The sequence below is a fragment of the Mesoplodon bidens genome (assembly GCF_964165515.1).
Source record: "Mesoplodon bidens genome assembly, chromosome: 4".
Classification (NCBI taxonomy): Eukaryota; Metazoa; Chordata; class Mammalia; order Artiodactyla; family Ziphiidae; genus Mesoplodon; species Mesoplodon bidens.
Window position 1 is genome coordinate 8,565,792 of NC_138160.1, and position 17,737 is coordinate 8,583,528.

Genomic DNA, 17,737 nt, shown 5'->3' on the forward strand with positions numbered 1-17,737 from the left:
AGAATATTTGGGACAGATTTACATGTTAACTAGTTCCTTGGAGAGAGGGGATGTGAGCAGTCTTAGAAAGCAAATGCCATCTGGCACAGTATGACTTCTCGCTAACCGTTTATGAATGCCATCATCTTATGGGAACACACATGCCTTAATCATCTTCTTCAGAATAAATCAGCTGTCTTGTCAAACTTGCTTTTCCATGCCTTCTACACAGTATGGTTACAGATGCTTATTACTTTGTGCAGGATGTACTCCTGAGGTCTTTCCTTATTTCCTGGCTTCCATATTTGATGCACTATGGTGCACCTAAAGCCTGTGACATAAATTCTCAGTTGGCCTTGGGGGGAAGGAAACAGACTCCTATAATTGCCATATGGTGCCCCAGGCAGGACCCAGTTTCCACCCTAGAAGTGTCCACCACGGAAAGCTGTTCTTCCAGCACAAAGGAAAACTTTAGAAAGACAGTGTGGGGAGTTGTTTCTAGAACATGATCATAAAGCTATCATATCAACCGGAGAGAGATGAGTCCCTGCAAGTGGGTTGAGTCTTGAGAGCCAAATATTTGAATTTGTTCCTCCCAAGCCCCACTAACAGCAACAGCTCATATGCCTTCTCTAGTTGCTCACCTTGGAACAGAGCAGCCCTTCTTCTAAGGATCAAGCAGGAGACCAGTGAGTGTCACCTCCCATCATGAAGGCCCCTCCTCTTACCACATCCACTAGTCACCAAATCTTGCACACTGAGCCTCCTAAATGCCTGCTAAATGGACCATTTCCCTCTCACCCACTGTTACCTCTCCAATAAAAGCTGCCACCATATTGGGCACGGGCTATTGAAGAGGCTCCCAAACTGGTCTCCCCACCTCCAATCTTGCCTTCCTCCAGTCCATTCTCCACCGTGCGGAACAGATGGTTTGGAGAATCCCACAGATGGACACCACTGTCCATGGGACAGATGGTGGCGGGACAGATGCTGGACAGACAGAACGTTTCCAGGTCTTCAGCGGCTCCAAGCTTTCTCGCACCCCAGCTCCCTCTGCCTCTCCTACCGCCCCACCTAGGTCCTCTCCTTCCCCAGGGTGTCTACATAATGGCGTCCTTTTTAAGGTCTTCCCTGCCACCTCCCCACTGTTATACACTCCGGAGCCTTCTCTATTTTCCCTTCAGTAACCCTCCTCCCACTTCAGTGCAGTTACTCTGTGACTTCCCCATCTTCTTTGGCACAGTGGAAGTTCTGTGAGATTCTACTGCCATATCTGTCTTGTCCACTACTGTGTTCTTGGTACTTATTACAAAGTAAGAGCTTAAAGTTAAGGACAAATGTAAGGTGAATTATAATGAAGGACAAAGGTTCAAGACAGAGTCTCACTGGCAACCCTAGAGGATGCTTATCAGAACCCCTGTGGGTGAAACAGTAAAAGCAGAGTATTTGACAATGAAATCATGTTTCCAAAAGAGAAGAGAGACCAAGTAATCTGCAACCATTGACCAATTCTGGACAAGCAGAAGGTATTGAGGTAGGTGCAAGGAGAAGCCCACTACCTCTGTCCAGAGCTGCATTACTAAAAGTGGAAGGCAGCTGATGATGCGGGCTGAGGACATAAGAAATGGATGGGGGGACAGGACTTGGGAAGTCCACTTTTACATTTCTTCCAAGACCCACTAAGCATCCACTGCCCAGCACTTAGTGGGCACTCAACAGAAAAATGTTAGATGAAAGGATATTGGTTCCAAAGCCCCAGGGTCCCTACAGTACTGTGGTGTCAGCCCATCCACATGGGCCCAGGGGGTTATCATTCTAATATTCTAAATTCTGTCAGCAGTCTCAGCGTTTCAGCTTAATGCTTAGTTTCTGGGGAAGATGATATACAAATCAGCTCATTTCACTAGACAGTTTCTTTTCAAATGATTTCTTCCTTCATGCATAAAATATTTACTGAGAACCTACCATGTTCCACTCACTCTTCTAGGAACTGGAGATATATTATTGAATAAGCTAAGGGGCCTCCAATCATGGACCTTAGTGGAGAAGACAGAAGAAAAACAATATATAAACTAGCAAGCATATGATTTCAAATACTGATAAGAATGAGAACGTAAAAAAAGGCAAAGAAGCAGCAGCTCTCTCATGGGAATAACCATCCTATTTCAGATAAGATGTCCACACAAGGAGTCTCTGTGATAGGTCAGGGTGATAGGAAAAATTAATTTCATGGAATCTGGAAAAAACTTGGAAAGAAAAAGCCTTAAGACTGGAAGACATACCACTTTAGCCCCGTGGCTCCTGGCACAATCCTGAGCCCCAAACTCATACGCAGGTACCCATTCAGTCTTCCATTCATTTACTGTCTCATTTATTCCTTCAACAAAGGGTCCACTGAGGAGTTACAGGCTGCCAGCACTCTGGCAGACAGTCATAATCTACTATAATAAATGTCTATTGCTTGACTGGAAAAATTAAAGTGAACCTGATCATAGGAAATCTCTAATATTTGACAAATTTTGACCTACAAAATGGCAATTTCATATGATTCAGAGGTGATGTTTTATTCCTAAATTAGTAAGCACAAACTATTGGGAGGTAAATAACATGTTTTAGAACCTGGATTTTTCAAGTTTTTTGTAAAAGCTCATTCATACATCATCACAAAATATTAGTATTTTTAGTTAGCAAAGGAGTCTCATCTCTGCGTGATGGGATACTTTTTAAGGGATCCTTTGTTAACCTTGTTCCATTTACAGTTATAGCTGAAATGAGTAAAACTGCACGTTCTTTAAATTTTTTTAAAATTTTATACTTCAGACCCTTGTCTCAAGTTAATGCAAAGTTAACAATATTTTACATGTATTGATTTACAATAGAATTCCTTCCATTTACCTCCCAACAAGAATTTCAACCTAAAATTATCTTTCCAACCCCTCAGGTGAGAAATGTTTTAAGATATAATTTCAGATAGCAACTCAAGGAACTGAGTTAAACAAGTTTGGAAGACATTTTTGGTAACAACCATTACACACATTAAAAAAAAAAGAAAGAAAGAAGAAAAAAAAAAAAACCTGCTACAATAAATGGAGTCATAGTCCATTCAGCCTATCACATCAATTCCAACAGACACATAATTGGAAGTTGCTGTTTAAGTCATTCAAATTTCAGTCCACATTCTGTGAGTTAGAAATATTCTGAATTCTTTCAGTAGACATGAATGGCTCTTTAATTTATGAGCTCATCGAAACCCTTATGGAATTCAGGTACAGTGAGTAATTATAATAGATTCCTTAACTCTTGGGGTGATGAATTTTAGAGGTGTAGTTCCCACTGTGTAACACAGTTTTTCCACAGCTAGGCAAGAGTGTATCACATTCAAGAGATTCCATGATGTACTAATATAACGAAGTTCCTCTAATCTATGTTGTTCACAGTGATACAGAATTGGACCATGTCCTGTTCTCAGTTCACTGTAAGTCGAAGAGATATATCCTTTTTACAATAGCCTAACCTTTTTATCTGGATGATTCAAGAGGCAACCACAACTACAAGGGTGAAAACTCTCTGACATTGTAAGTACTTGTGAATATCGTTCCAGATTCTCAGAATCCAAGAAAAGAAGTATCTCTGATATACCGGAGACACAACAGCCCTGATGAAAGAAACTGAAGGCACTAACTCTCTCAGAAGACCCCTCTGTCCAACCTGCAAATGTTCCAGTCTGACTTGTCTGGTACCTATGTCCCAAATATACTCTAAAAACAAAGCTAAATTACCCTGTTAATAACCATGAAACAAATGATTTGAGGGGAAATTACGATAAATAATAGTATGTAACACAAATGCAAACAATACCTTCCTCAGACAAAGTGTGACTTCTTGTTGCATCTGTTCTTCTTGCACAGACATCTCGTTCTCTCTTAGCCAGGAATGAACAATGGGGAATCTGGAAACATCCTTTACATAAGTTTGGGGATGAATGAAGGCAGAGGGGTATTCATCGGTCTTAGGTTCATGACAACAAAAGTAAGAGGAAGTCACAACCGTGGCTCCCAGAAGAGACAGGAGCTGAACTAGCCCAGGTCCACCTCCCTTGCTTCACTGCATGGGAGCAGACCCAATTCTTCTCACTTTCACCCCAAAGAGTAAACAAGTGTACAAAAAGTTTACCTTCCTTCTACTTCAGGCATGTTCAAATCACCCTCACAATTAAGCATTTCTTTTTATATAAAATTATATTTTATGAAGTGTTTGCATGGACCTAATTTTTAGATCTTCCAAAGAATCCTAAGTAGGAAACAAGGTGCAGATTGCTATTTTGCAAATGAAGAAACAGAGGTTCATGCCTTGAAGGGATTATCTAGAAATATGTGGGTAGGAAATGATGACTCAAGAAGTAGAAACCCTGGTCTTCTAATTCATAACCTAGAGTTATTTCCTTTCTTTTTATTTTTTTTAAATTACATGTTCATAGCAACTGAGCAATCTCAATGCACACGGAGTGGATTTAAAACGCAACCCTCATGTTCAATTCCGCTGCTGTGGACAGTATTCTGGCACCAGGGACAGACCTCAAGAAGAACCTGGTCTCCTGCCAGCAGGAACACTGTGATGCATCTTGCTTCCCCTTTTAAGGCATTTTAAATTAATGCCTTAGATCCTATCTCTTTCTATTCCACTCACAACCAAATCCTTTCAACAAAAGCACCCATTTAGCTTAGCAGCAGATTATTTTTATCTATTTTTGAAAGTCACGTAAACTTAACCTGAACAAATATGTTCCTCTGCATGTTCTTCCTGAATTGCAGTCAAAGTTTTTCAGTAATTAAGCATTTTTTCTAGAGCACTGTGAACCAAATAGTGCTGTGTGCCAAAGCAAGCAAAGCATTAATGAAAACGGAAAATAAAATGAAGCCAAGTTCAAGTAATAAGAACGTTCTGCCTTATTTCATCTAAACGAGATGCAAAAGAAAACTAAGCAAAGTAAGGAAGAAAGTGCATTCATGGTTGTCGATGTGAATTCTCCCACTAAAATCTTTCAGGAAAATAAATTCCCATCTCAAGAACTTAAAAAATAATGGTCACATGGGTTTAAGGTGTGTTTTGGTAAATTTAAGAACATTAATGATTCATTCCTATAACATTATTAAGCTGGAGAATTTTACTATCTTTAGAAGGGAAAAAAATAATCCAGAGAGGCGGCTTCCCTGGTGGCACAGTGGTTGAGAGTCCGCCTGCCGATGCAGGGGACACGGGTTCATGCCCCGGTCCGGGAAGATCCCACATGCCACAGAGTGTCTGGGCTTGTGAGCCATGGCCACTGAGCCTGCGTATCTGGAGCCTGTGCTCCGCAATGGGAGAGGCCACAACGGTGAGAGGCCCGCTTATGGCAAAAAAATAAAAGATTAAAAAATTTAAAAATTAAAAAATAATAATAATAATCCAGAGAGAATCCTATCTCTGCATCTCATCCAAGAAGGTATCAAATCCTCTAGATTTCATCAAATTACTTAAAAAAAGTGTTTTTCTTTCTAAAATGTGTTAAATCAATTTAAAAAAAAAATATGTAGCGTAGAGAGTAGTCTTCCAGAAAACATCAGCCACTGGGAAGACATATTTGTTTGAGGGGGCTGGGTGGAGAGGGAGAAGAGGAGGGAAAAGGTTGGGAAGAAAGAGAGTATCACATCCTCAGCAAAATTTACAGGCTCTGACTGTACTATGCCCTGGCAGTAGCAGCCCCTTGAACAAAGCAGATGGTACAGCACAGAGCTGTGCCATAAAGTGCCAAGAAACTAAAGAATCACTGATCCTGTCTACTTCCAAAGCCTTCCCAATCTATACCCCAGAGTCACTTCTGAATTTTTGCATTTAAATCTCCCCTTATTCCAATCACTATAGCTATTATAGTTTCACACAGGCTCCATTATACATTTGAAAGTTAATTTTATTTTTTAAAAACTCAATGCCCTCAGATGCAATGCTTACTAATTAGATAGTAAAGGAACATATTAGTTTCCTATGTAAGAAAGTACGATAAACTTGTGGTTTAAAACAACTTAAATTTATTCCCTTGCATTTCTGAAGGTCAGAAATCTGAAATGGGTTTCCCTGGGATGAAACCAAGACCTCGGCAGGGCCTCGCTGAACTCTCTAGACAGCAGCCGTTTCCTTGCCTTTTCCAGCTTCTAGCACTGCACTCCTGCATCCCTTGGTTTCATCCCTTCCATCTTCAAAGCAACAACAGAGCATCTTCAAATCTCTCTCTGCTCCATCTTTACATCCTCTTCCTCCCTGTAGCAAATATTCACCTGCTTCCCTTTTACAAGGACCCTTGCGATTACATTCAGAACTCACATGGATAATCAGGATAATCTCTCATCTCAAGGCCCTTAACTTAAGCACATCTGCCAAGTTCCTTTTGCCATGTAAGGTAACATTCAGAGGGTCCAGGGATTAGGAGGGGGACCTCTTTGGGGTCCACTAACCCGCCTAGCACAGCAGTATACGTTTACCTCTCAGTATCATCTTTCCAAACTATTTGCTAGTCACCTTCCCAGTGAATACATGCTTTCTAATCACAACAATCAGATTGTTGAAACCTTTGATTAGTTTAATTTCTACTCCCACTTAATCTTGAGCCCTGTGCATTATGAAACTCTTGGAGAAAAACTACAGGATGGGATCTTTGATTCCTTCATTCTGCCAACAGAGAGGGTGGAAAGTTTCAAGTCAGATTCCTCAAAATGTTTTCCCCACACACTCAAATCATATTTTTATAACAGCAGTCAAAACCCAGCTAGAAATTGGTCCTATTTGGTCATTTCTATCTGTCACTAAAAAAATAAAAGTTTATTAATTTAACATTAAATCCACTGCCCAAAGACATTACAGTCATGGCATGTAAGAGAAAAATATCATCATCTGAATGTGATCATGGGATATTTGGGTTACAAAATAAATAACTGGATATTTGAGCCCAGACCCTTGGTTATCTTCAAGGTACTGCTAAGCTGATTAACACTATATTTTTAGCTAATAGGTCAGAAGGAATAAAACTTTCCAGTTGTAACTTTACATTATTTCAGCAAAGGCCAGATGAAACAATCAACTTCAGTAGGTCACAAGGGCCCATGTGAAGCACGCTGCAGCCCCCAGCTCATTCCTACTGGAAGGTCACAGCCAGGGAAGACACAAGAGGGTCTGCAGCTGCTCAGGCTGGTGAGCGAGCTGTCCCCACACCCCACCCACTGAGCAGCGCCTGATGCCTCTGCCCGCTGCATCACTCCCCTGGACGCAATTTCTGGTTGCATTTATTCTGTTGCTGCAAACGTCTAGGCTCCTTAGGTAGCTCTGCGTGTCCTTGGTGACACACTGTCCTGTAGCCATGGCCCTCGGTAGTTTCTGGGACAAGGACTCCATCTCTTCAAGAACTGGGTCAGCTCTGGAGGGCAAAGCACCCATCCTATCCTGCACTTTCTGAACAAAGGCTTCTGAGGTAGAATTTGATTCATGCTGCTGGCTCTTCCCTGGATGTTAATTTAACTGTTATTAGGTTAGGGGACAACTGAGGTTAGATACTGTGATCAGAATATAACTGCCTCTCCTCCACCCCAGAAAAATTAGTCACCCTGGTCGCAAATAGTTTATGTAACTCTGTGGTCTCTAATGTCTAATAAGATAAATAATGTTGCTGTTGATGACAATAAAAATAATACATATATAGTGTGCACCAGGCAGGGTTCTACATGCTCTTTTATATTAATTCATATATTAATTCATGAATCCTAACAAACTTCCTAACAGATGAGCATTAACATCTGCATTCTACAGATAAAGAAAGCCCAGGGCTTCCCTGGTGGTGCAGTGGTTGAGAGTCCACCTGCCGATGCAGGGGACGCGGGTTCGTGCCCTGGTCCAGGAAGATCCCACATGCTGTGGAGCGGCTGGGCCCGTGAACCATGGCCGCTGAGCCTGCGCATCCAGAGCCTGTGCTCCGCAACGGGAGAAGCCACAACAGTGAGAGGCCGGTGTACCACAAAAAAAAAAAAAAAAAGAAACAGCACAGAGAGGTTAACTCTTTTGCCCCATGTCACACAGCTAGTAAGTGGCCCAGCCAAGTCCAGACAGTTGGTGTCCAGAATCCATGCTTTTAACCACTACCCCAAACCACTTCTTTATTTAAAACATTTAGCATAAAAAGAATGCTACAAGTTTATTCGTATTATTTTTTAGATTCCACATATAAGTGATATCACATAATATTTGTCTTTCTCTGTCCCCAGACCTCACTCCATCAGATGCCATCGGAGGGGTGCCTCACAGACAAACCAGTGACAGAATTCTGTTCTCTTATTAGTTCATTTGCTCCTTCATTTGTTATTTGAGTTTGGTGGATTCAATCTGAAAGCAATCGCTTTTCATTCCATCAAACGCAGTACTCATGCATTCAACTCACTTTAACCAAAGAACCCTTCTGTACACCTACTCGATGTAAAGTATCATGTGACACACTGCAGAGGGTACCAGGCTGGTTGCGACTCCAACCCTGCCTGTGAGGAGGGACACGTGCATGCACATGCACACACACAACACACACATACATGCATACACACCACGCACACATACACACACACCACAAACAGACATACACCACACACATGCACACATACCGCACGTACCATACAAACCACACGACACGCACACAAACCCATATACCAACACCACACGTATGTACACACATATACTCATATACATACCACAGATACACACACCACACAAAAACATATGCCACATGCATGTATAAATACAACTGTACACACCACAGAAACATGCATGCACTTACATGTACATGCACATTCACACGGGCATGCAGATACACATATACGTGCATATGCACACCCCACCACATACACACAGATACACACGTGTTCACATGCACACATATATACATGCATACACATACCGTACACCTCATGTGTCACCCACAAAGAGCAAGAGCCATCTTATTAATGGCAGGGAAAACTAAACAGCCTCCACAGGTAAGGGATTTGGGAGCACCATTGCTTGGGTGGAGGGGCTCCCATTCAGAATCTCTAGAAAAACAGATTCCTCGTACCCACGGTTTCTACACGCTCTCACAGTGGTCCTTCCACAAACTCAGTTACACAGGCTATAGTCCATATCGGGCAAATTTGAAAAATTTAGAAAACTGCCTTCATTTTAGTGTGAACCAAAGAACCTCCCCCAAAAAGGAACCCAGTGCGAAGAGGAATGATGCTCTGTAAGATCTTCCATTTACTGAATGGTTGACCATTTCCAAAGATGTTGCCTCATCAAAGCATCCCGAGCCCCAGAGTAGGGACGCCCCTTGAAGAGTGCCAAGGGGCAGCTGAGTGGGAGCAGGTCTGGCTGCCCTGAGCACATAACTGGAGAAGCAGCGACCGTGCAGTCCTGGGGCCACGCTGGAGTGACACCTCATGGGACACAGGGGACGCCCTGAGAAGCATCATGGAACCATGGATCCACATACACCCTTACTTAAAGAACATGCCCTCCACCGTTAGACTCTGAAATGTGCGTGATAGCCTAACGGAAGGAACACAGTTACCACTGAACTGAAAAGAACCTCTCAGTTCTACCATATCCTGGTATTATTCCCACATCAGCTTCTTTGGAAGGAAATAGAGAAAAAAGTCAGTCATATCAGTTCCTGATTATTTACTTTCTTCTCGATGACATTAAAACAGGAACATCTACAACTTCTTGGTTGTAGTACAGTCAAAAAAAAAAAAAAACCACCTCCCAAGTCTAGGTGGATGGGAAAAAAAGCCCATCATTCCTGTCACCATTCAAATAACCAAACACCAGTGGAAAAACAAATTCTGCGATGCCTGTGGATAATCGCATTTTTTTCTAAATAAAGAACAGTAAGATTCAGCAGAAATTTTGCCTAGCCTGTTCAATAAATGTCTGTGGAGGAGGAAAAGGGAATTTACTCAGAGGTTTTTCAGGGCTCTGGAGCTTTGTGTAGCCTAATTGTGGCTAGTCAATTTGAGGGTCCAAGACAAGTAGCATCAGTTTCATCTGGGAGCTTATTAGAAATGCAGCATCTCAGGCCCTGTCCTAGAACCCTGGATCGGGATCTGCATTTCTACAGCATCCTCAGATCCTCTGTGTGTACCTTTCGGTAGGCGAAGCAGTGGAATAAAAACCAGGAGTGCAATGAAGACCCAAAAAAGTCGCTTATATTTTACTTTTTCAAACTTTTGACTATAATTAATTTCTCTAATTAATGAAGCTAGCCTAGTAATGACTTGGAATTCCCTGGCTAAAAGGATGAGTTCTACTATAATTAATCAGTACAACGGTCAGTTTTTGTGCATCATTAAAGTTCACAAAGATTATTTTCCCAGCTCATTATGAAGAAAATAATATCACAAGAAAATCGAGGGACGGCAGCTTACCAATGAGCGACTCCCTCCCATCTGGTTTCCTGTTAGCACAGCAGCTCACATTTGCAAAGACTTAGAACACAAAAAAAGCAAGCAAAATAACACAAAGGAGATTTTCCCCTTCTGGTCAGGCTTTATGGTAGCAAAAGGTGAGAAAGGTCAAGACAAGCAATGATTTGCACCATCCCATGAAAAAGAAACATGAGTAGTAACTATGGCAACCAGACAAAAACTTCAAAAATGACTTGCAACTTACAAAAGGCAGGGCAACTCTGTTTCCCTCACACACAAAAAAATTAACCATGGGCAAATCCACAGAAACTTTTCCCAGAAACAGCCCAATTTGCAGAAGACAGTAACACAAATGTTTTACTTAGGCACCTTCACAGATTGTTTGATTTGCTGTGGAATTGTTAAATTACATATTTTTACCCTTGGGTTATTTAGGTGTGACTACATTTAAATCTAGGTTTTCATGTCGTCTAAAGACAACAAGGGCCCTTACTTGAGTCACCTCGTTCTTTAGGTGAAAGGCATATCGTTTTGCAGGTGAATTAACTGTTGAAGATAAGTAGGGCGGCATCTCACCAACTTTCAAGATTGAAGGAATTCACGTAAATTCTGAAGTGTCTAATTTACACCTTAGGAAGATGAATGATCTCAAGGATCCTGCCCATTCTATGTTTACTAAGTTGGTCTTCTATAGATTTCCGATGGAAGGATTAATCTAAATTAACATATTATTTCCAGAGAGAAAATGAAGAAGGAACACTTCAATGTTAATGTGAATTTACGCACTGCCTAGAGATGTCTGTCCATCCAAACCCACTGCTGTAAGCGACAACCCCATGGGTTTCTGCAGACTCTCCCATTTAGCTATTTGATGCTCTCTCTCACTCACTTTCAGACCAGGTATTACCTTCTCCCTTTTCAGATCAGCTTGTGCACTGCCTGATGCTTGATGGAGCCCCACCAGGAGAAAATGGTCACTCCATTAACAAAATGAGGAGATACTGAATCACAACAGAAAGGAGTTTTAAAAAATTGTAAATATGGGTCTCAATGATACATTTACAGTCCAGAATGCCACGTTTATCTTTCATTTATTCTTTTCATTCCACATCAGAAAATATTTTGGGGGCTGGATAAATGAAGGCTCATTAGGGGCACCTGCCATCTTAATTCCCGCTCTCTGGGTTAAATGAATTACCCTGGCATATTATAAAGACATAAAGACAACATTGAGCTCCATCCTTCCTAGTGAGTTTTTGCCTCATTTTGCGTGTTTGTGCTTGGTTTTCCTCCTTTCTCTGCAAAACACGCCACTGCTAATCATCACTGTGTTATTACTTACCGGCAGACTGTGCAAATAAACGCTGACATTGTTTGTGAAGCTCTCCTGGTTGTGACTTTTTTTTAAGCGAGTGCCTCATTTTCAACTGACGTCTAAAAAGAACTCTAAAATGTTTCAAAATTAAATAATTGATTCTACTATGTGTCTAGCACACTTCTGATGGATTGTCCCCCCAAAAAATGTTCTTTAATTTAACGCTGGTTGTCTATGTGGCATTAAAATAGAACAATGCCCTTGAACTTTCTGTTGTTCAACTCAGGGTTTACAAAGCGAGAAAAAGCTTTCCATCCCCCAACACACAAAAACAACCTGAACTAGCTGCTGTGACCATTCAGCGCCATTTTAATTTGGCGCTAATTCTCTAATTGGCTCATTTATTTTTTCTAACCACATAATTAACACTGAGAGAAACGTTTGAGACGTTTGCCACTGAGCGCTCTGTGTCTCAGTAGAAGGAAAAATTCCTTAGATAGGTTTGCAATCGCGGTGCCTGGACTGAAGCCAAAAACCAACAAACTATCACAAAATCCACACAATTAAGTGCTGAAACCAGTAGGGCCCAAGACAGCCAAGACCACGCTGAGACCAGCACAGGCTGGTTTTTCTGGCCTGTAAATGGCCTTGCACTTCAGTGCTTTCTATCACATGATCATTACATGCTAATGCATCATTTATCCAGGATCTAAAACATCGACTACATATGCTCTCCCTTTTGCTTTCGAGTAATATGTTTCTGATAGATTCTGATGCATTTCCCTGACTGAAAGCTATTTCAATACTCCTAGACTGTGTGCTTCTGCAAATACTGTCACAACACATACAGTAAGCAAAAGTTCAGACCTCTGTGAAGAAAAGTGCTGAAGGAAAACAGCGCCACTGAACCCCACAATTCTCAGAATACAAGTCTGTGCGAAACGTTGGCAGAAAAAAGCCAAGTGATGCACACCAATGGTACTGGGGGAAGGCCCATCACCGTGGCCCAGGATCAAGCTTTATTCATCCCCAAATTGTAACCTCAGATGTAGAGGAGCGTGGTCTAAAGGCTGTGACCTTTCTTTTGACAAAAGGACACATAACCTACACAGGATGCTGGTGGTGATGAGCCTCATGGGGAAAACAGAGCAGGACAAAGGGAAGCAGAAGCGGGGTGGGGGGCAGAGGGCTGAGATGGGATGCTGGGGAGGCCACTGGAACAAGAAGACTGTGCAAGCACGGAGGGAAGGACAGCCACAGGGGTCTGGGACAGTGAGGGAGGGAAGTTGGGGGAAGTAAGGACCGCAGGGTGGAGCTTGTTTAGGGCCTTGAACCCCCCCCGCCGAGACTCTGGATTTATATATCATTCCATATTTTATGTCATCTCAGTCAGGTAATCAAGGTCAACATCATCAGTGGCAAGTCAGGCTGATGGCTGGACCCTCGATACCCAAGAGGACGATATTTCACCAGTGTGGTTTTCCTCCCAAAACCCGTAACTACGGTGTAGTCCAAAGAAAAACATCAGACAAACCCAAACTGAGAGACATTCTAGAAACCACCTGACCAGTACTGCTCAAAACTGTCATCACAAACATGGACAAGGCTGAGAAACTGTCACAACCATGAGGAACCTAAGAAGACACATGACAACTAAATGTGGGGTCCTGGGTGGGATCCTGAAACCTGATCCCACAGGAAAGGACGGGAGGGAAAAATGGAGGAAGTCCAAGTAAAGTACAGACTTTAGTTAATAATAAAGCAATAATGCATCAATGCTGGCTTTCCTTGTGACCAACGTAGCACTCTAACATAAGGTGGTCTATGGGAACTCTGTACTGTCTTGGCAACTGTTCTGGAAATCTAAAACTATCTTAAAATTTTATATTTTAAGCTTATTTTGTTAAAAATATGCAAAGCCTCTGTGTCTAGAAATAACGATTCTGGAATACAAACTAAAACAAAAATGATGGATATGTAACAACTATGGAATAAATGATTCCGGATTTAATGTCTCTCTGCATGTTCCTGCTGAGTGGTTGATCAAATCTATTTGAACGCTCAAAGCCAGCCCATCCCATTCCTTTATGACTAAATTGTTGTGGCTTTTTTTCCCCATTGGCCCTAGTTGTTTCCTCTGGGGCACAAAGGACAAGGACAACCTCCCTCCCTATCCACAGTCCTTCAAGTCTTTCAAGGATGCTCTTCAACTCAAGCACTTTCTTGCCTTCACTCGTTCCAAGCTTCCCTGCATCAATCATGTGTGTCAGTGTGTCCCTTATATGTCCATGGTGTGTCCCTGATGTTTCCATGGCTGTCATGACTCCAGGGAGGGGGGCCAGCCTGGCATCTTCGAGGGAGGAGGTCACAGGTGAGACTGTCTGCTGGATATTCAGGCAGGTACCTGAGACGCTTAGGTAGGGCTGCTGCCACACCTGCCCCGAGCCCCTCCTGCACCTTCTCTAGGCTCCAGGGCATGGGCTCAAGGTGGCCTCTCTGTATAAGAGCCCCCCTGTCGGCCTGGCTTAAACCTTCTCAGAGACCTCACTTCTTCCCTCGTCTGTCACCTTCATAGCCAAACACAGCACCTACATCCACAGATCATTCAATAGAGGATGCTGACAACTTCCAGAGAGTAAAGCAAGTTCAAGCTAATGTAATAAAGGATCTCATGCCTCTGGAGCAGCCAGGTGTGCATACGAGAGAGAAAATGAGGAAAAGATTAGGGGCCAAGGAAAAATAAAGGAGGTATATCTGGAATGATGCCCCACTCTCCTGAATGGTTTCAATTCCCGAGCTTCCAAAATGAGCAATTTTAACCTGGAGGGTTAAACTAAGCCTTTGAGGTTTATCATAACTACAGAATTAATAATATTTAACACAAAGTGAAATCTCCTGAATGTGGTCTCCAACCAACAAGCCTTAACATAATTCAGCTTCTCCCTTTTATGTTTTAGTTGTGGAACTTCATCACAGTTCTTGATCAAATTGACCTTCTGCTGCAATTGAATTCACACAGCTTTTTACATAGTCAGGACCATGCAGCTGCTTATAACATTATTTAAACAATTTATTGGACGTAACTTTTTTTCATTTTCAAACAACTATGCACATGCATATTTTGAGCTTAAGTGAAATAAATATATAAGCAATTTTACAGGATAAAGCAATTTGTAAGTGATAAGAGATTTGATTTACATAGCTAATAAAAGAGTATTTAAAATCTATTAGAAGCTGAAAAAATCTGTCCTTTACTTAGATAAAATGGGAATTAACTCTTCCAATCAAGAGAAAACTGAAATCAAAGTTGAAACATACATAAGAGAACTGTGTAACTGCCAAACTGAGCTCCCACAAAGGACAATATGATTTGAGTAGAAAAACTGAATGTTTTATATGTTTAAAGATTTAAATGTTTAAATGTCACCTCTATTTCCAGAGCCTTATCATATCATGGTCCTGTTAGAGACGTAAGCTCCTGTACCATCACCTTCCTTAGAAGAAAGTGGTTTCAATTTCTAAAATGAGAAACTTAATCATGCTCATGGATCCCATAAAAATGCAGGAATTGTAAACATTTACAAAGTGAAAAACCTTCACTGCATACTTTTCAAATCTTAGCTGTAATTGTTACCCCTCTATATAGTATGCGATTGTTTATAAAAGCTCAGAAATCAAAACCATTGAACACATTCTAAGTGTTTCTAAATTATCTTATAAAAATATATAGAAAGATATAAAGAGGGACCAAAGGGAAGGTGACATGAGTCAGTGTTTCAGCAGTGAATTATCAATTATCAGTCATTGTTACCACATCATAATTACCTCCTGGGTGACTATGTTGTCAGCAGTTGGTCTGGAAGAAGTAGCTCCCAGGCAAATTAAAATCAGCAAATGTTCATTAAGTGCTCAAAAATGTAACTCTCCATTCTAGGTCCAAAGCAAGTAACTTGGGACCACCCCAAGAGGCAGGAAAGTCTCTGTGGACCTGACTCAGCTCAACCATCAGGCTGCCAGCAAGGTGCCGTCTCTGGTGGCGGGCACTCCGCATCCCTCCCTCATAGATGGTATACTGGGCTGAACAGTGTCCCCCTAAATTCATGTCTACCTGAAACTTCAGAATGTTATGTGATTTGGAAATAAGGTCTTTGCAGATATAATTAGCTAAATTAAGATGAGGTCTTTCTGGATGAGAGTGGGTACTAATCCAGTGACTGATGTCCTCATAAGAAGAGACACAGGGATACACACGGGGCGAATGCCACCTGACGACAGAGGAAGAGCCTGGGGGATGTGTCTACAAGCCAAGGGACACCAGGGACTGTGGGCAACCATAGCGAGGAAGCTAGGAAGAGGCACGGAAGAGGTTCTGCCTCCCAGCCTCGGAAGGAACCAAGCCTGCTGACACCTTGATCTCAGACTTCTGGCCTCCAAATCTGTGAGAGAATGAATTTCCATTGCTTTAAGCCACCATGTGTGTGGTGTGGTCACCCTAGAAAACAAATATAGGTAGAATCGACAACCACGACAACAATTATGAAAATCCCCTTGGTCATAGTGTAAAGACAGGAAATCTCAATCACTACTAATGTGATAATAAATATAAACATCTTTAGGGTAACCAAAAGAATATTTAATAAGCTTTAAGTTTTCTTCCAGTAAAGGGGTTTTGAGTTTAGGGTTCTGCATTTCATCATGAACTAAACATACACTTGCTGCATGACCAAAATATTTCAGGCTTTGACTTGGCCACCACAGAGGCTAAAAAACTTAAAAAATCTAAAAATAAAAATAAAAATAAAAACAGGAGACTGAGAGAGATTCAGATGTATTTGGAGTAGAAATGAGACACATTCAGATGACAGTGAGATTTACAACAAAGTATACAATATATTAGCTTGAACCATATGAAATTGCCAGTAGTTGACCTTTTTGGAACTAAAAAAACAGCTATTTCATATGCTTTTTGCCAGGGATCAAAAATTGCAGCCCATGGACCAAATCTGAACCGCAGCCTGTTTGTATAAATAAAGTTTTATTGGAACACAACCATGCCCACTCCTTTGCAAGCTGCCAACGGCTGCTTTCATGCTTCAACAGCACAACTGAGTAGTCATGACAGGGATCACGTGGTCCTCAAAGCCTAAAATATTCGCCAATTGGCCCTTTACAAGAAAACTTAGGCAAGCTTGTTTAACTTAATAGTTACATCAAATGACTAGCAGAGACAGCAAGGTCAACAGAAATTCAGGAGGAGGCAAGATGAATGCCATGTGTTCCCTGAGAGCCCAGACTTGAGCTGGAACTTGAGAAAGGGCTGGATTCTGAACCAGAAGGAAAAAGGACTCTTCAAGGGATGGCAACAGATGATAATGGCTGTGCTGGCCCTTGGGACCCAAATGCCCCAAATGGCATCCCCAGTCACTGGGACAACCAAAAATACCCCACCAGTTGCTTCCAGGTACTGTCTCTGCTGAGCCCCCTGGGGTGAAGTGAAGCTAGAATGAGGAAAGTTTGGAACAGTTTTCAGGGATGTCAAAATTCCCAGAACACCAGATGGAGAAATGGTATCTTTTTACTTTAAGCATGAATCAATAGAGGGGTGGGACAAAGGTAAGATAGATGTGTTACGTTAGGGAGAGAAGTTCTTCAGATGTAAAATAATTAAATCTAGAACAAAAACTGTATTATTTGGAATATCTATCCTTGTGGCCTTTTGTAGGATTATATAATGAAGAATAATTCTTCCAATATTTGCAGTAATTATATTTTAAAGAATTCTGGCGCATTTCAGACAACTGGGAACCCCTTTGGGTTATCAAATTGAAAAGTAATCAAAAGGAGCATTTCTTCATCATTAATAAGCCACATGTTTCTTCCAAAATATGACCTGCTACAAAGCTTATATTTGCCCTGTACATTGAGTTACAAAGTTCTTGCTACCAAATGCTTCCCAAAAAAATAAAAACATTGAAAG

The 17,737-nt window shown here is 41.5% G+C and overlaps 1 protein-coding gene across 2 annotated transcripts in view; it reads right to left on the reverse strand.

The window, feature by feature from the left end:
• Positions 1-17,737, reverse strand: part of SEMA5A (semaphorin 5A) — a 493,904-nt gene that overhangs the window by 440,700 nt on the left and 35,467 nt on the right. The window lies entirely within an intron of this gene.